Source organism: Otolemur garnettii, unplaced genomic scaffold (assembly GCF_000181295.1).
Source record: "Otolemur garnettii isolate 467f Iridium unplaced genomic scaffold, OtoGar3 scaffold00004, whole genome shotgun sequence".
NCBI lineage: Eukaryota > Metazoa > Chordata > Mammalia > Primates > Galagidae > Otolemur > Otolemur garnettii.
In genome coordinates, this window is record NW_003852399.1 from 39,961,973 (window position 1) to 39,982,580 (window position 20,608).

The window sequence follows — 20,608 nt, forward strand, 5'->3', positions numbered from 1 at the left end:
TATTTCAAATTGTATATAGAAACAACACACTGTACCCCATGATAGTATTAATGTACACAGCTATGACTTACTAAAAAATAAAAATAAAAAAAAAAAACCTTGTTACCATGTGAGCGCATTACCTGTCTGATGTGAAGAGAAGAAAAGAAACAAAAAGAAAAGAAAAAAAAACTTTCATAAATCAAACTTCATTAAAAATAAATAAAACACACCCTTTAAATAGTCTTTTCCGCAGTCAAAAGCATTAGAAAATTCTGTATGTTCTAGGAAAGGAACTTCCTGGAGTAAGGTAGAAGTACATTTTGATACTGTCTTTCCTTCTCTCTCTTTTTGTTTCTCTCCCCTTCTCACTCTTTCCTTTTCTCCTTCCTCTTTTCCTCCACACCCAGTCTATACTCTATACCTGTCGCACATATATGTATTTTAAAAAATGAAAACATTGTTCAAATACGTTCTCCATGTACTTCCTGGCTATATTATGTGCATAAGAGTCAATTAGTTCACCAGATTCGTCAACACACTAACCTGTTTGAACTTAGTGTACAAAATAGGCATGCCAGTCTTAGTGGTGCCCAGGAAGTTCTGTATATAACCTGTATGCACATACTACAAATTATCAATATGAGAATGAATAATTTAAGAAATAAAATTAAATTGACCTATGCACTGATCCTGATATGTCAAAATAACGTGTTGCAATTTTTGAGTTTTGATTGATAGCACTTACATGCAGGAAGGAAATTAGGCTCTTTAGATGATGGCAATTTTCTCCGGCACCTCCATTGATTGCTTTCTTATTATAAATGGAAAATACTGAATGCATTTCCATAAATCCATAAATGCAGCATCTATGTAGATAAAATTTGCTAATTCTTATATTTTCTGAGTTAAGTCATGGCAGATTACATTCATTTAGTATATTCTTATCCCATCCTACATGTTTCAAAAGAGATAGTGGCTGTTTGGCACCTTTCCAGTTTATTAGGAAGAAAACCACCTGCAGCTTTAATATTTCATTACCCCCAGCACAATTTTTTTCCTACCCTTTCCTTTCCTCCTTAATTGTAAATGATTACATACAAAGAAGAAAAAAAAGGTAGGTTTAAAAATAATTTACCCAAGTCTTATTTCTTGCCATAAAGCTTTGAAGCATTTTTGCCTGTTACTGGTATGAAATAAAAGCTTCATTAACTTTGCATTGTGAAGTAGGTATGACTAACCATATGTATACAAGTCATGATCATAAGTCTCCTTATCTAAAAACAATGACAAAACATAGTCACAAAGCTTTTCCTAGAACTTGCACTCTGAGAAAGAACTTGCAGTCTTGTTGTTGGTTTGTAATGGCCTGGGAGAAAGGGGAAAAATAACCCTGTTCTTGCTGTCTTTTTCTCAAGAAAGACAGTCACTTAAGGAGCTGATTGGTTTAGTATAACACAAAACTAATTGTGCTCTCCTTCTCTTGAATAGTGGGTAATTTATCTACTAGCTGTACAGGAGCTTGGATGCTTTTTAAACAAATTCTCCTGATGATGAATGCCTTTTCAACTCTCAATCTCTCCCATTTCTGAAACATAACAAAGAGAGCTACTCAAATGGGACTGGATTGTCCTGAACTAAGCAATTTGCTTCTTTTCAACAAAGATGAAAAGGAGCGTATTAATCTAGGGGGCAAGAATATCTAATTTTAAACTTTACACATTAGCATGTTTGAAGTAAAATAAGTACAGAAATGTATGAAATAAATACACCTATACAGTAACAAAATATCATGCTTTTAAATGTCTTATGACTTCTTTAGTTGCAGAAATGCTTCAGCTATCTTTTTTTTTCTAATTGAGATTTATAACTAATAAGAAATTAGATAAGTCTAAACAATCTATATTTTTAGGTAGCATCTATAAATGCTAAAGAAGGCGCAAGGAACTATGTGGGTAATATAGGCCATCTAACATCTTATAAAAACCCAGAATCTTATGAACCCGGAATTATCTGTATTTCTTGCTGTCATGATCACTTTTCTTGAGTAATGGTTCCACCACTTACTATTTATGGACTATGGGAATATATTTAGCTTTTATGAACCCCTCCTTATAAATAAGATACAATTTGATTCTTTTTTTAACAACAAAAATTCATACCATCCAGGTTAATTTTAAGTTAAAATTTTGCCTTCTATCAATAAACTCTTGAGGGAAACAATTACACCATACTTCTAGGCTAAAAGGATCAGATCACAAAAAATTTAATGAAATGAAAACCAAAATGGGTAGTAACTTATTGGAATAGCTACAAGTAAAGGTGATTGCTTGATTAGGCAGTTTCTGGAGTTAAAGCTCTATGCTTTAGCTGAAGGCCATTTAGGGTGGAGGAGGGTGAGTCTGGAAACAGGAGAGAACAAAAATTGAGTAGACCACAAGAAGCTTGGATTCTTAACTCTCAGGTGGTCTTTGAGATTTTCACTTTAGAATCAAGACTTAAATGATTAGGGCAGAGACTGTGCAATGTTACCTAAGAGAGGGAGAAGGTTTCTAAGTCCCTGAGAATTGACTAGAACGTGAATGAAGCTTGTTGAGTCAGCCAAAGAAAGAATGTATTGTCTGAAAGCAACTTGTTTGTCACTGAAAGGACAGAAAAATAAGAGAGTTTTGGAGGACAACTGGCTGTGCCCTTCCAAGAACTGTTCATAGGAGAAAGTGTCCACGGCTTGGAAGTGAACCTGGCCTGTGATCACAGGCATACTCCTATTGAAGATAGAGACACATCAGCAACCTTAGGACATTCAATAACACGGCTTACTCTTGTTCTAAATCCATGCTCTCCAAGGAAAACTTATAATTCCTAGCAGTTTGTCCACTGGAGAAAATTCTCCAGCCAAAGGACATAAGGCTAGCTTACTTTTTCATAGATGCCACTGTAAACTGACAAACAGATCTGAATTTGTATGCCAGCCTATTCTAGAATGCTTTCTTCACATTTTCCCAAGGTAGTTAAGTACGTTCTGTGAAGCTGGAGGGCTAGCTTCAGACTCTGTACAGCCCGGGGTGGTAATGAAACCCTGCAGACCTGCCTACTTGCTAGCTGATTTCTCCTAGCTCTGCCAATATGTGCCATATGTATTTCAAGATCTTTAATACAAGAAAAAATTACAATTTACAATATGGTTAATATGTCAAGGTATATAGGATTTTACTGGGTTTGAGCAATTGGAATTAGAAATTATGTAATCCTATTCTGTTACAGGTAAAGATACTAAGGCCCCGGCAGGTTGAGAAACATGTTCAGGAAGTTGATGACTGTCCTCACTAGTCCCAGAATCCGGAGGATCAAGAATCCTTACCCTTAAACTCTTAATTCTCAAATTTTAGTCAGCCTCGGATTTACCAAGTGAGTTTGTAAAACTCAAACTGCAGAATTTCTGACTCACTAGGGAGTCACTGACTCACTAAGGTAGGCCCCAGAAATTGCATTTCTGATAATCTCCCCGGTGATATGGATCTGTGCATCCCGGGCACTGAGAACCACTTCATTTTCCTCGTGAGAGGCGGTTCTCTGGGGCCTCCTGCCTGCCTTTGAACTCATCCCAGGAAAAGTGCCACATACCTAGGGTGACCAGACGTCCCACTTTTCAACAATTTGTTCCGCGTCCCACGGCATTTTTAAAAAGTCCTGATTTTTGGAAAGAATGCACGAATGGGCGGGAGAACAGGAAGGGAATATACGGTTTTCAGCTGCCAAGTGGCTATTTCGCCAGAATATGAGTTTTATATTATTTTTGTTAATTTTATAATGTTAAACTGTAATAGTAACAAATAATTGCTGAGAAGTGTTTATCTAGAACTGCTTATCAAAGTTTGCATTGTTGTCAGGCCCTGCCATGCCCCGTCCTCTGCCCCGCCCCCCGGCCATGTTGTCCCGCCTTACGGATGTTAAAATCTGGTCATCCTACACATACCTCACTGCTGAATCACTATGGTCACCTTCAAAGTATTCCTCTTGGGCAGCTAAGGTACAGATGCCAGTACACTCTTTGAAGCAATTTTGGAACTCTCTTTCTATAATGACTATCAGAGCTGTCACTGAATGAATGTATGACGATTAAGTTTGTGAACTTGCCACTGTGCCTTGTGTTGGTAGAATTGTACAAAAAACTCAGAAAGGATTCATAGCTTTGGTATACCAGTGTCTCACAGCCGTCATGTAGCGGTGTCTTGCTGAGTAGCATTCATTATTGTTGCATGTTTTTGTGTGCCTTATGTAATTAAAAAAATCCCAACTCTTTCAGAGTTAATGCCCTCATTACCTCTGATGACTGCTATATTTAACAAAGACATTAGTACAGTAACACGTTCAACATGTAGACACACAGATTATTTCTGTTTCTGGAGTATGTTTCATTTAATCAAAATCGCAAAAAATTTTAAAATAAGTAGAAAAGGCATCGTTTGGCCTTATTATAGAAATAATGTTTTAGTGTGGTAAGACGCAAGTATGTCAGGAACTGTGTATGCTAGAAGCATCAGAGAACCACAGTGACTGACTGGTTAATCAGGTGATGATCTTGTTTTACCTCCCAATGAAAGCAGCAGTGCCTTTCTTAGGGGTCATGGCTGATGAGTACATGGCTTTGTCCTGACTATCTCCAAAGAGGACACTTGACCTTACAAGGCAACTTGCTCCATTTGTAAATAATACGGCTAGAAAAGAATTTGTTACATTGAGTTTAAATCAACTAAAATGGCTGAAGCCCCAAACCTAGACTATGGTGCCAGGCAGACTTTGAGGGGTATTGAAGTATCAGGGGTCCTCAGGGAAGGGAATACTTCCATGGTAATAGATGGTAGGAAAGAGCAAGGCAGAGACCAATGCCAGGGGAAAGTGAATGGGTTTTAGACAGAACATTAAGACAGAAATCTTAAGTACAAAGCATTCATTAATTTATTTTTGTATTTTTTGTATTTTGTACTTATAATTGTATTTTTGTGACCACATTTACTCTAAGGATTAAAGAAGAATCCAGTTATTAGAATGAACCAAGAACACCTGTAATAAGTTTACACCAAGAATTATTTAAAGTCTGGGACATCTGAATTACTTAGCTAAGGCTTTCTTAGTTTGCGCCAAGTAGAGATCACACAGTCATTCTCTATTATTGGGTGATTAGAATTGGAAACTGGGCAAAGTCTGTGGGCATGGGTCACAATCATCATAACACTGATTTGTATTGTATGTGGAAGTTTATAAATACTTCATATGTATATTCTTACTTGATTTTCATTACAAACCTGCGAGGCAGTTTGTTGGGCAAGAATCATCTTCATATTACTTATTAATTCTTGGCTCAGAGAGCAGTGTCTTACCTATATCAAAGCCAGACTAGAGATCTTCCTAATATTCTGTACCACCCAATTGTGGAAGGAAGCACATCCCTAATTTTAGCACAGATGACTTAACTAGAATGTGGGTATACACTGGTGCACTTTTGATGAGTGGGAGAAAAAGGATGAAATTACTGGGAATCTATTAGGATTTGTGCATAAGCTCCCACTTGCCTTTCCCTGATTTGTAGCTGTTCTACCTAGGTTTTTTTTTTTTTTTTTTGTCTTGCTTTGAACTAATTCAAAACCATTTTAATTAAAAACTTGTTTTAGGTTATTGTCTAGAAAAAGACATGGTACATTGTAAAACTACATTTTATTAAGAAAAAAGAAAAATTAACTTTAGAGTAAAATTGTCTAGTATAGACTACATAATTTTATTTAAGAGGTCTCGGTAAAAATTCAATTAATTTAATATTGAAAAAAATGTAATCACATTGCTAAGTTATGTGAAATACCAGATCTGGGCTGTTTTTTTACACACACATTAATATTTCTCTTATTTTTTTCCAAACTGTACTCTGATACTATCTGAAGATAATAACTATGTTTTGAGATCACTGATAATCTTATTTAATTAATTGAATTGATACATTATAAGAATTTTATTTGGTACATAATTTTTTTGCATTAATTCCTAATTTCTCATACTAATTATATAGTGTCTCACAACCAATGCTGGAAATGATACGATAACTTTAGGATGGTACTCTAACTTGATTAAGTTAATCCTCATCCAGAAAACCGAATGCTGATTAATGCTAAGATTATTATGAATGTTGAAATTTCATACATTTGACTGTTTTCTATAGTTCTTAGGGAAATTAATTTTAACACTAACACCATAAGTGTTAAATATTTAAAAAATCATTTCATATGTGACAGAAAATTGTGATTTAGAAATGGCTGCTTAGAGGTATGATTTAAAAAACCCTTCAAAATGATCCTTCTGAATAGCTGGGGAAATGTCATCATGGTACTTAACAATTGTCATTTCATATAATTATATTTACTATATACACTGTTTAAAAATTAGAATATAATAAATAGCTTCTATTTTTAAATTGAGTAAAATTAATCTGAGAAAGTGAGTGAACTACTAAGGTGGAAAAATACTTAAGCTATTATCCTATTATAAACTTGGTTTTTTGTCAGTATATTTAGGAAACATAGTTAATTAAACAAAAACTTAAGTCTTAAAGCTTTGGAATATTACCAAAATGCCTGTATCACTCAAATTATTTCATAATAGAATCCGGGATGATTAGAAGATATTTCAGAGTCTTATAGTACCTTCAGTTACATGAGTATAAAATAATTTCCAGACTTATAACAGACGTAGAAGGAATTGAAAATTGGGATTTATCTGTGTTATATATGACTGATCATGCCATGACTTCTGGAAGTTAATTTTTAAAGTAGGTTTTGGGTAACAGCTCACTTACTGTGCTTTCCTTTTTCATTATATGAGAATAAAGAATTTAGAGAGTATTATTATATGACTCTACTGGTATGAATTAAGATAATAAAGCCTTGGGGGAATTTTAACATTTTACTTTAATAAATTTTTGAAATAATTCAATGTAAGTTGAGTTCTGTCCTATGTTTCTATAAACAAATCTATCCTCAAATCAGAAAACTTTATTTGAAAGTTTTTTTCCTTTACAATCCAATTCCTCTGATACGTCACTTTTAATGGACCTGAGTGGAATGTTGTATCATCTTCTGTTCATTGGAATTGGACTTTGGTAATCCCCAACATTCATGATTTCTGTGGTATTTTTCACTAAAGGGAAAGGACATGGTGCTTACCTAGTTTCTGTTGTATCATTTATACCTGGAATTATTTGCTCAATAAATAATAAGTGGTATTACTTGGCACATATCTATATAAACACACAACACACATATATGAATATCTTACATCTGTTCTGTACATCTGAAACTCTAAATTATTTCCCTGAATTTCACAAATACTTAATGAAAAGTCTTAGGCACAAGGAAAGAAAGTCACTTGACTGTGATCTTATTAAAGGTGATAAAATAAATCCATCCCAGAATCACATTGTTCCGCCCTTATCAAGGGCCACATTAAATAATGTTTGATCTGAAATGAAGATCACAGAACAGATGACCCATGTGTAGCTATGATATCAACTAGGAATGTTACAACGTTGCATCACTTGAAAGGTAATAACAGACCTTTAAAGAAATATTTATGAAAGTACTTTAGGAGCCTCTGGGTGCTAGCCTGACAGTTTCTCTATGGACAATAAACTTGCTCTACAGAAACATATGTGCATAAAATACTCAGATTTCAAGTGTTCTTTCATTGTGGTGAAAGCTTTCCCTATCTACATGAAGAATGTTTGAGAAGGCAATGTCCTGTTTTGATGAAAATCATTTGGCATGTCATAGAGAGAGCCAAAGTGAGGGCTTCCTGGTTACCAGCAGTGGAGAGTGAGCCAGAAAGCCATCTGTCTCCTGAGATTCTCTGGGGTTTGGGAATACACAGCATAAAAGAGTTATTTTATTTTTTTATCAACTCTGAAGTATCAAATTCTTTAAAATTTGGGGTACTTTTGTAATTGATCTAAAAAGTAAATTTGTATACAGAGTTTCTGTAGTCTTTCAAGTAGAAAATTGTGTGAAAAAATGACTGCAGAAGGCTGATGTACAAGCAGGCTGCCATTTAGAGGCATCACTTCATCAGGCATAAAGTGCAGATCTGCACAGGTGAGCTCCCTTTTTCCCAGGGCAGTGCACAAATTGCTGGTGGTGCCCAAGATATTGTTAGATGGTAAGATACATTAAAAATCATCACTCATGGGTGGCACCTATGGCTCAGTGGGTAGGACGTGGCCCCATATACCGAGGGTGGCGGGTTCAAACTTGGCTCCAGCCAAACTGCACCAAAAAAATAGCCAGGTGTTGTGGCGGGCACCTATAGTCCCAGCTACTTAGGAGGCTGGGGCAAGAAAATCTCCTAAGCCCAGGAACTGGAGGTTGCTGTGAGCTGTGATTCCACAGCACTCTCCTGAGGGTGACGAAGTGAAACTGTGTCTCTAAAAAAAAAAAATCATCACTCACTGTAGGCAGAATAGGGACAAAAGACCCATTCTTGGCAAGGGAAAACACCCCCATAAAAAGAGTAAAATAAAAAAGTAAGCTGAGTGAGGCAGAACAAAGCAAAGTCAGCTAGTTTACCTTTAAACTAGCCACTGCTAAATTTCTTATCTGAGCAAATTTCCTGCTTTTCCTAGAAGCTTGGCCTGTTGAGGATACAACTTACTAACATCCCTGCTGAGTCTGTAAACACTCTGAAGGAATAATGGTCACAGAGGAAGCTGTGTGCAAGGCCTAGCAAGAAACATTAACTAGGCTGGTTCCTGCCTAGTTAATAGTCAAAGCAAATACCTATTGTGGAGATTTGTCTCTGCTTGGGACAGAGATCAAGGGAACAGCTTGAGCCCTGAAAAATGGGTAGGAGGACTTATATCCCTTATCACAGAAGATGATCATCATTGGTGGTGATGAGAGGAAAATTCCTCTCTCCTACTAATTCTTTAGAGGAGATTCATGCCAGTGGCATTTTACTGTGCAGTGAACTAGTGGAGATTATTACTTCCCTAGGAATCTGTATGTGTGTGACCACAGATAGGAGGCTGCCCACCTCAAGGCTCAGGTTATGGATTTCTCAAGGCTGTTCTGACCCTTAAGGTTAATGATTAAAGAAACAATAGGAGCTGATAGGCTCACTCAGAGAAACTGATGGCATCTTTGTTTCCTTCCTCAGCTTACCCTCTGGGTTAATGAACAATATGAACATAATGAACAATTTATGACTTCAATAAAAGCTGAGTGGGACTGACGCAATTCCACAAATGGGTGATGGTCCCCTGTTCCCAACTTTGAAAATTCTATTCTGTGTCTTTTGTCTCTTTATCTTTCATTTTTTCTAACTTTATATTTCTTCAGTGGGTTGCCACCAGATCCACAGATCTTAACAGACACTGCCCCTGGGGTGGGTCTCCAGCAACTCACATTTGAAGAGATATTTGCAATCCCATGTTTACTTCAGCAGTATTCACAATAGCCAAAGAATGGAATCAACCTAAGTGACCCTCAGTGGATGAAAGGATAAAGAAAATATGAGATACACACACACAACATATATTATATATGAGCATTTTCCAACCTTTTTGGCACTGGGGACTAGTTTCATTGAAGACAATTTTTCCATGGATCTGAGGGTGGAGGAAAGGGTTTCAGAACAGTTTGAGCACATTACATCTCTACTCAGGTCATTAGGCATTAGATTCTCATAAGGAGTGTGCAACCTAGATTGGTTGTATGTGCTGTTTACAGTAGGGTTCATACTCCCTACTGAGGATCCTCCCTGTGAGGATCTAATGCCACCACTTATCTGCCAGGAGGTGGAGCTCAGGGGGTTATGTAAGACATGGGGAATGGCTGTAAAAACAGATGAAGCTTCACTCCTTCATCTCTTGCTCACGTCCTGCTGTGCAGCCTGGTTCCTAACAGGCCCTGGGTTTGGGGACTGCAGAATGCTATTCAACCTTAAAAAAGAAGAAAATCCTGTCATTTTCAACAAAATGGATAAACTTTGAAGACATTATATTAAGTGAAATAAGCCAGGCATGGAAAGACAAATCCTATCCATTCTCACTTCTATGTAAACTCTAAAACAATTGAAAAACAGAGTGGAATGGTAGTTACCAGAGGCTGGGAGGTGGGAAGAGTATGAAAGTGTTTGTCAAAGGGCATAAAGTTTTAGTCAGACAGGAGGAATACATTTTTGATATCTATTGCACAGCATGGTGATTATACTTTATAATAGCACATTGTATATTTCAAAATTGTTAAGAGAGTAAATTTCAAATGCTCTCACCATAAAAATAGATATGTATTTGAGGTGATGGCTATGTTAATTAGTTTGATTCAACCATTCACATATGTATGCATATATTATAACATGAATTTATACCCCATAAATATAGAGTACCCAAAAATATATACATATTTTAAGAAAGGAAAAAAACTATATTAAAATTATAATACTCCATGTATACTACTAGTAAAAGATGAATACAAGTCACGTTTGAACACCTCTTATAATTACAGAAGTCAAACATGACTTGTGTATTATAATTTTAATATGTTTTTTTCTGGCAGAGCATGATGGCTCATGCCTATAATCCTAGCACTTTGGGAGGCTGAGGCAGGAGAATTCCTTGAGCTCAGGACTTTGAGATCAACCTGAGTAAGAGTGAGACCCCTGCTCTCCTAAAAATTGAAAAATTTGTTGGGCGTGGTGGTGCATGCCTGTGGTCCAGCTACTTGGGAGGCTGAGGCAAGAGGATCATTTGAGCCCAAAAGTAATGTCTATTTATTTATTTAATTTTTTAGTAACCTCTGTACCTACTATTATAATTTGTCAATGATAGACTGGTTGGAGGAACTCCCAGAACACAGCAGGCATGGGCCACTCCATTCTGAGCATTAGGCACTCCATCCTGGCTGTTCAGTGATCTCTGCTGAAACCCACACCCCCAGCAAGAAAGAAAGAGGAACTAGCAGACACAATAGCACCAGTGAATTGTTCCAGACCCAAAGATAAAAATCATTCTGAGGCGTGAGATGGAATGGAAGGTGGAGTCCCAATTTGTGCAATCAAAGCGGCCTTTAACCACTGGGGTGCAGGTGGGGTGAGATTCCTGACTATGGAGAAATCCACATGTGGGCTATGGCAGACAGGGGCTAGGGAAGCCAGATTGGTTCATCCATAGCTTTACCTGGGCAGGTAGGTAGGAAAATAGGGAAGCCTGGATTGGTCCGTTCACTATTTCCTGGGAGGGACATGTTTTCCAGGAAAGGGATACTTCCTAGGTGAGTCAGTAGCCTGAACCTATCACTCACAGGGGGACTAAATTATAATAGAAAAATAGAACCTGGCAACCGTCACTAACACACCAATGTAACACTCCCCGCCTCCTACCCTACTTACAACCTTTAAAAGGTAAGCACTCTTGCTTTTCTGGGCTGATGCCTGTTGAGTCTCATCCCGCCTTCACCGAGGTGCCAAATATACTTTAGCTATTGTTCTCCATCTGGCCTTGTGACTTGATTGAGTTGACCCCTACCTTACAGTCAATGTACAAGAAAATAAGATACACATTGACTCACGTAGTGAGAACATCGCCTTTCTCAGTGTTCTTCCAGTTCTTTGCATTAATGAGAAAGTTTATTTGTGTTAGTCTTAACATTTCTCTAAGACTGTCCAATTTTTAATGGGAGAGAGAGGAGATGAGGAACACAGAAATTTTTGTCATACAAAAATATCAAGTTAAATTAAAAACAGTTATATCTCAATAGCATAAATGGGGAAAAGAAGCCCCATTCAATAAATGCTGCTGGAAAAACTGAGTAGCTGTATGCAGAAGAATAAATCAGGGTATCTATCTCTCACCAATCACAAAAATTAATTAAAGCTGGATAAAAGACTTAAACACAGGCATTAAACCATAACAATTATAGAAGAAAATGCAGGAGAAACTTTTCTAGATATCAGTACAAGCAAAGAATTTATGACTAAAACCCAAAAGCAATTACAGCAACAACAAAAAGAAATGGAACTTGATTACATTTAAAAGCTTATGCACAGCAAAGGAAATAATCAACAGAGCAAAGAGACAACCTACAGAATGGGAGAAAATAGTCACAATTTATGCATCTGACAAGGGGCAAGTAACCAGAATCTACAAAGAACTCAAGCAAATCAGTAAGAAAAAAAAAGAAAAAACAGTTAAAAACTGGGCAAAAGACATGAATAGCAGTTTTTCAAAAGAAGATAGACAAGGGGCAGTGTTTGTGGCTCAGTGGGTGGGGTGCTGGCCCCATATACTGAGGGTGGTGGGTTTAAACTCTGCCCTAGCCAAACTGCAACAAAAAAATAGCCGGGCCTTGTGGCAGACACCTGTAGTCCCAGCTACTTGGGAGGCTGAGGTAAGAGAATCGCCTAAGCCCAGAAGTTGGAGGTTGCTGTGAGCTGTGACGCCAGAGCACTCTACCAAGGGTGATAAAGTGAATCTCTGTCTCTAAAAAGAAAAAAAAAAAGACAGACAAATGATTAACAAATATGAAAAATGTTCAGTATCACTGATCATCACTGAAATGAAAAAACCTCAATGACATATCACTTTACCTCTGTCAGTATGGTTTTTATCAAAAAGTCAAAAAAAAAAAATAGGTGCTGGCAGGGGGATGCAAAGAGAAAGGCATGCTTATGCATTGTTGGATGGATTATAGATTAGTATAACCTCTATGGAAAACAGTATGGAGATTCAGCAAAGAACTAAAAGTAGACCTATCATTCCCTCCAACATTCCCACATCTACCTCACAGGAATAGAAGTCATTTTATCAAAAAGACACCTGTGCTCAAATGTTTATTGCAGCACAGTTCACATTTACAAAGATGTGCGATCTACCTAAGTGCCCATCAATTCATGAGTGGATTAACAAAATGTGGTATATTTACACCATAGGATACTACTTGGTCATAAAAAGAAATTTGCAGCAACTTGAATGGAACTGGAGCAACTTATCCTGAGTGAAGTACCTCAGGAATAGATAAACACCACATGTACTCTCTAGTAAGTTGGAAGTAACCGGTGGGTACACAGGGCACAGGGGGAAGTAAAAGTCTCTGGAAATCAAGAAGGGGGAGGGAGAAGAAAAGAGGGGCAAAAACCTACAACAGTACACTAAGGTTACGCAATGGGCACTATGTGGGTGATGGGTACATGAGTAGCCCTAATTCAAATATTATAGAAGTTATCCATGTAACAAAAACATTTGACCTTCCTTAATATTTTGAAATTATAAAATGTTTTATCTCCTTATTTTATTTATTTAAAATATACTGCCTACTTATGTAAAGTACTTGTGTTAAAGATATTAAGAAAAAAAGAAGTAAGCCAATTTAATCAAAAATTAAGTAAAAAAGGCTTGGTGCCGTAGCTCAGTGGTTAGGGCACCAGCCACATACAACAGAGGCAGCAGTTTCAAACCCAGGCTGGGCCTGCTAAGGGACAATGACAACTACAATAAAAAATGAAAATAGCCAGGTGTTGTGGTGGGTGCCTGTAGTCCCAGCTCCTTGGGAGGCTGAGGCAAGAAAATCACTTAAGCTCAGGAGTTTGAGGTTGCTGTGAGCTGTGATGTCACAGCACTCTACTGAGGGTGACATAGTGAGACTCTGTCTCAAAAAAAAAAATTAAGTAAAATATCATACAAACGGTACATAGATATGGAAAAATAATAAATTGTCCTTATTAAACAAATTAAAATTAATGTTTGTGAGACACTAATATAGAAAAATATCTAATGGTGTTAGGATCTTACAGACACTGAATCTTGATTATGCCTTTTATTAGAAGTATGACCTTGGTTGGGATCTCACCTTACATGCAGGATGTGAGGGTGTTCAGCGTGCCTCCTGGGCGAAGGAACTTTACTTTAGAAGTGTAAACAAAGTAACCTGTATTAATTGTTTGTGCTCTCATACTAATTTAAAATAAAAGCAAACACAAATCTATAAATCATACACACACAAAAAGAAATATGATGTTGGGGAAGTTACTTAGCCTTTCTAAAATCAGTTATTTGTAAAATGCCTAGTCCTCACGCTTATTATAAGGAATTGTGAAGTCACATATGTAAAAAAAAAAAAAAAAACCTTTAGCATTGTTGCCGGAAGATAGTGAAAATGGAAAAAGTATTGTTTCCTTTCCTCTTCTTGATTTGGAATAAAATAAAAATCCTCTCTAGGTGTGTGTGTATGTGTGTGCACGAATGCCATATCTTATTTTCTCAGCTTCCTGCATTTTTGCAGATAAGCTATTTTTCTACATTTTTGAGACAACTAAGGCCCCAAATCATTCTACAACGTGTTCAATTCCCACAGCTTTAAATGACAGAGGTAGATATTACTTCCAGCAGACCACAGGCTAGGAAGGTTTATTTTTAGGTAATGTTACTTAACATTATTATAATGTATTCCTAAAAATGTGGCAAGACAGAAAATATCAAATATGTATAAGGTACGTGTATCCAGGATACTTATCAGGCGCCAGTTGAGAAGAATTCTTATCAGACTTTCAAAGGCGTGAACTTTCATTTCATCTCAGGCTGTCTGCAGCTTGTGATTTTTCCATATTCAGAACTATTCTAAAGACAGTGAAAGTTTATAAGGGACGATCCTAAGGTAGGGTAAGGCTGATAGTGCAGCTTTAATCAGTGGGGAACCAGCGGGGCATAGTCCAGGCTGGCAATAGAGGTGCACAGTGCAGATGGGTGAACTTGAGTCAAGGATGTCCTTTGCAACTTGAATGTTGCCTGGATAAAAACTTTGTGCCATTCCATGACAATCTTTTTTAGGAATTAACTTCCAGAATATGGGGCAAGAATTGTAAAAGGTCAGTACCAATTAGGCAATAGATCTCTTTTCTACTGTAATCTTGTCTGTTGAGCTTTGAATAAAATTGGAAAAAAGTGCCAAGCTTTCCTCTCTTTCAATTTCTGATTTAACGAAATGCTTTTATTCCTCTAATCATTTCTTCTGCCACAGATCATTGGATTTAGTGTAGCCCGAGCAGGTGTAACATCAGTTTCTATCAGAAATACGGCTATTAATGAGTTTCTTAGCTTGTTCAAGTATAATTTTCTTGCCCTGATATTTATCAAATCATTATCTTTTATCTATTCATTTATTTTTATTCTGTTTTAGAGTTTTTAAAGTTCATCCTAGTCAATACTTTTTAAACTAGCTAGGAAAAAAAATATGTGAAGCCCTATGCATATATCATGCTGGGAAATGGATTAACTATATTTGGAGCACTAAAAAAGTGAAATGAAAAAATTACTGATCATTTGGCAGGTAAAAGCTTAGGCTACTAAGTTCAACAACCTCTGGTAAAGGCAGTGAGAGGTGAATATCTACAATTAACTAACTCTCATCAAAAAAGTCTATTAATCTATGCAGTAAATGCAATGTCGGAAAATTAGTTTGTATACTTTGAATATACCTTACCTAAAACTTTACATGGACAAATTGCTGAATATATCTAACAAATAGATTATGGTATGTCCAAATAAGAATATTTTACTTGTTTATAACATTTTAATTTTAAAATAAAGTATATAGTTAAAAGTTCCAGCACTTTTATAGATTTGATACTGTAGGAAATAGGAAGTACTGCTGTCACATAGATTTGGAAAAAACCTAGTATTTACATAATGTTAATGTAAAAGAATTCATTCAAGGAATACATCATTACTGTGTCAGAGATCCAAAATTCATTGTTAAATAGGATGAAGGGAATTATTCTATGTGCATCTTAGCATATAAAAATAGATGACGAGGCTCGGTGCTCATAGCACAGTGGTTATGGCACCAGACACATACACTGAGGGTGGCGGGTTCGAACACCGCCAGGGCCAGCTAAACAACTGCAACAAGAAAATAGCCAGGTGTTGTGGCAGGCGCCTGTGGTCCCAGCTACTTGGGAGGCTGAGGCAGGAGAACCACTTAAGCCCAGGAGTTTGAGATTGCTGTGAGCTGTGATGCTACGGCACTCTACCAAGGGCAACATAGTGCGACTCTGTCTCAAAAGAAAAAAAAATAGATGGAGAAATTGGAACCCTTGTACATTGTTGATGGTGACGAAAAATGGTGCCTGACTATGGAAACAATATGGAAGTTCTCCCCCCAAATAAAAGCAGAACTACCAGATGACCTAGCCCACTACTGGGTGTTTACCTAAAGGAACTGAAATGCAGATCTAAAAGAGATTACAGCACCCCAATATTCACTGCAATACTAGTTACAATCGCCAAGATATAGAAACATCCCACACGCCTACTGACGAATGGATTTTTAAAAAGCAATATATACATTCAATGAAATATCCTTTTTTTGCTTTAACAAAGAAGGAAATTCAGGAATAAACCTTCGGGGATGTTTTGCTAAGTGAAATAAACTAGTTATAGGAAGACAAATACTGTGTTGATTCTACTTATTTGGGTATCTAAAATAGTCAAATTCATGGCCTGGAGAAGAGGAATAAAGTTTGAAAGTTAAGCAAGATGAATAAATAAATATTAGAGCTCTGCTGTACTACATTGTGTTGTCAACATGACTGATCGTACCCTTAGTTTTTATGAGGCTGGATCTCATGTGTTCTTTCCTTCCATTTTTGGAGTCTTCACTAATAGATAATTCTCTATTTAAAATAGTAAACACTTAAAAAGCCATAAGAAAATTGCATGGAATATGCATATAATATGCCACAGCGAACAGAGGCGGCCTTAGAAACCAGAAAGGGAATATAGAAAAAGTGTGGGTGAAATTTTAGGACTATATTTCCATGGTTACAGTGCCATTTTTTAAAATTTTAGTTTTTTAGCCAACGCAGTTTGTAGAGTCTTTACATTTTCCCATAAACAGAAGGTAATTCTAGTTAAAATGATCCTTTAAAAGTCAAATGAAGCAAATCTGCAACTACGCAGTACTAGGCAATCAGGGAGTCATTTAACGCTCTTGCCAGGCTGGCACAAAAACAGGAGCATTTTCAAAAATATGGAATAGGTTTGGCTAAGCATACTTACAAACACATATTTGTATATTTTGGAATTATTTCTTATAGAAATAAAATTGATCCTTTTGGTTCTCTCATGCTTTATATTATTTGCTCAAATTATATTTTACATCTTACAAATACTGTGCAAATGTTAGCATTTTTAAAAGTCACACCACTTTTATTTTATTTATTCATTTATTTTTGAGACCAGGTCTCACTCTATCATCCTGGGTAGAATGCCATGGTGTCATTACTTTTCATCGCAACCTCAAACTCTTGGGCTTGAACAATCCTCTTGCCTCAGTCTCCCAAGCAACTGGGACTATGGCCGTGAACCACTATGCTTGGCTAATTTTCATATTGTTTTTTAGTAGAGTTGGGGTCTTGCTCTTGTTCAGGATAGTCTTCAACTCTGAGCTCAAGCTATCCACCTGCCTTGGCCTCCCAGAGTGCTAGGATTACAAGCATGAGCCTCTATACCTGGCCCATATGTTTTAATACAAGTTTCCTTGCAGCTAGAATTAATTACTATGACAGAATATTTCCTTGATGCTCATATTTCTAACTACCTTTCATAAGCCTCCTTTTAAAGATATCTACCATAGCCTCAACTTTCTTCAGTGAGTTGCAAAATAGACCTTTTAATTGACAAGTTCGATGTTAAACAACAGTGAAGCTAATAATAAACAGTCCAGTAAAAATGAATTTAATACTCCAGTTAGGTTTATAGGATATGTTCAGGTTGAAGTATATGTTTTAGAATGTGAATCTCGAACATGTTTTAGAATGTAACCATCCTTTTGAGAATGAAGCAGCCTGTCTGCTGCTCTCCCTTCTCTAAGGAGGCTTTATCTTTCTTATTTAATTCTTGTACTTAAGGCACCATTCAGTTCTTAGAATGTTGCCTGAGCATAGTAATCATTTAATAAATATTTGCTGGCTGACTGAATACAGTAGCATTAAGGAAAAAAACACACAATTAGGCTAATTATTATTCTGTTACATAAAACTCAATGTCACTAGGACCATCTTTTGTCCTTTAGGATTTGGAAATAATTTACAAGAAAAATCTTGTTTGCCACTTAGAATCCTAGAAGAGTTTATTGATTTAATGTCTGGGTAAACAACATAGAACTATGATACAAGTTTTGTCCCGCTGACACAAAAACAGGCATTCTGAGCAAACCAAGTGCTTGGGTTCTTTGAGAACCTGTGATACTGACATCAGTAGGTAGCATCTCACTCATCCTCAGCAAACAATGGGAATTACCTCTTAGGCATGAAGATGACATTTCTACGCCAGGCAATTCCCTGTTAAATGTGTGTATTTGATCTCTCAGGTGGGAATTCCTATCCATAAGTGATCTAATTTTTCTATCTGCCTTCAGGTCTAAGGAATCAAGGGTGAGGGTTAGGGTTAGAGGTGGAGTGACTTCCAAAAGGCAATAACACACAAATCTAGAATTTGTCAGGTCAGCTTAAGAGTGTGAATGGCTAAGTAAATAATAGAGAAATACTTCTTCTTAAGTTAGTACTCATATGTATCCTCTTTTATATCAAAACTAGTTCACTTTTTCTTATTATTCCTAGAAGTAAAAACAACTTCTCCCCCAATCACTCTAAGTTTTTTAGAGATTTCAAATGGTTTTGTGCTTGCTTATACCTCAGCGCAACAGAAAATACTGCAAAAGAGTGTCAACAGAAAATATTGCAAAAGATTGCTACTGTTTATGCTGGAATTTTAAGACAATAAAAGTTGCAAGGGATATAGATAAACACTATAACCAAGTCATTTTAACCTTTTTCTTTCAAAGTCATTGAAACTTCCTACAACTGGCACTTTTGCTAAATTTTGTTACTTGAGGAAAAAGATTCACTTTTCCATACAACATCTCGTGGCAGGGATTTTTGTAAAAAATATCATATTTAATAATTCATGAAGACCTGAAAACAAGCTTCGGAGACTCAGAGATTTGCCTGAGGTCCGATATCTATTACTAGATATGTGTGTCTGATCCTAAAACCCAAACAGCCCTTCTTTTTTTTTTTTTTTTTTTTGAGACAGAGTCTCACTAAGTTGCCCTGGGCAGAGTGCTGTAGCATCACAGCTAACAGCAACCTCAAACTCTTGGGCTTAAGTGATTCTCTTGCCTCAGCCTCCCAAGTAGCTGGGACTACAGGTGCCCGCCACAATGCCTGGCTATTTTTTTTGTTGCAGTTGTCATTGTTGTTTAGCTGGCCCAGGGCAGGTTCAAATCCACAAACTTCAGTGTATGTGGCTGGCACTGTAACCACTGTGCCGGTTATGGGCACCAACCCCCAAATAGCCCTTCTATGAACTGAATTGATAAACATATAACTGTACATTCTAAGGGCAAATGGAAGTGGCTTTCTCCTTTTATAAAAGACAAGGAGACCAGATTTCTTTGTCCCTTTCTTAGAGCGTCTGTTTGGAGGCCTTGTGAATCTAAGTCCTTCTTCTTATGTTTGACATAGAAATAAATTTTATTAGTTTTGAAGCCCAGTGTACAATGTTTACCATGCAGACATATCTCTCAGATTATGAGTCAAATAACTTCTAGATATGTTATGATGTCAACATTTTTAAGAAAGTTGTTCTGGGAAATGGCTTACTGCAAAGAACCACTCTTCCCCATTTAACTTAGGTAAGACTCACACCTGCTTGTTTACATTGACAAGGCCAGACACACATCCTCCAAATCCCTATTCTTGCCCTCCTATGCGATTAGCTGAACTGTGTTGTGCCTATTGGTCAATGAGAATAAAGCACCTGTGAACCCAACTTTGGTTAAAGTTTACTCCTTCCTCCAGGACCCACCCTTGGCCTGAGCCAGCATCCAGTCCTTCTAAAGGCCCTCCCCAAGAAAAGGCTGGCTTCAGGGTAAAACATTCCTAAGCAGCATACGGGTCAATATGCCAGTCTTTCATTTCTGTTCCCCATGGTGGGTTCTTTCTAGTGTTGCCTATTCCTCGTAAATGAAAAATTCTTTTGGCTGAACTCTTTATGTGTAGGCAAAAAGTCTCATTTCTATGTCCAGGTTTTCTATTTTATGTTTTTATTTTTTTGGCAAATGTAAAAGTGTAACTCTGGAATTAGCTCTGATCTCTCAAGAGCTGTATGGGAGATAGTAACTTTTTGACTCTTGGGGAGAATATTGTCCTTTCTTCTGCTTTGCTGCATAAAATGTGCGAGATTTTGTCCTAATGACCAAGAAGACTGGATAAAACTTCAGACTGATTTCTTCCTGATTATAGGCTCCTGATCTTACTTTCTGAAGAGCATTTATTTGAGGAAAATTATATTTGTAAATTTTGTCTCTGTCTGTCTGAGGTATAAGTCTTCCCTCAGCTTCTGGACAACTTTATAAACCCAGGAATGCCTTTCTCAAGGAACTGGAAGCCATTCCTTTGAAATGTAATCCTCAAGAAAGAAAGCAGCCCCTATCTGCCAATCTGTGGGAACTAGAAACCTAACTTAGATAAGTACCAATTAGCCAACACGGATGGCCTAACGCTATGGGCAAACCTTCCCCTAACCCTCTCCGGG

General features: G+C 36.9%; 1 protein-coding gene across 15 annotated transcripts in view; it reads right to left on the reverse strand.

The window, feature by feature from the left end:
* Positions 1-20,608, reverse strand: part of RALYL (RALY RNA binding protein like) — a 698,583-nt gene that overhangs the window by 8,556 nt on the left and 669,419 nt on the right. The gene's annotated exons all lie outside the window — the stretch shown is intronic.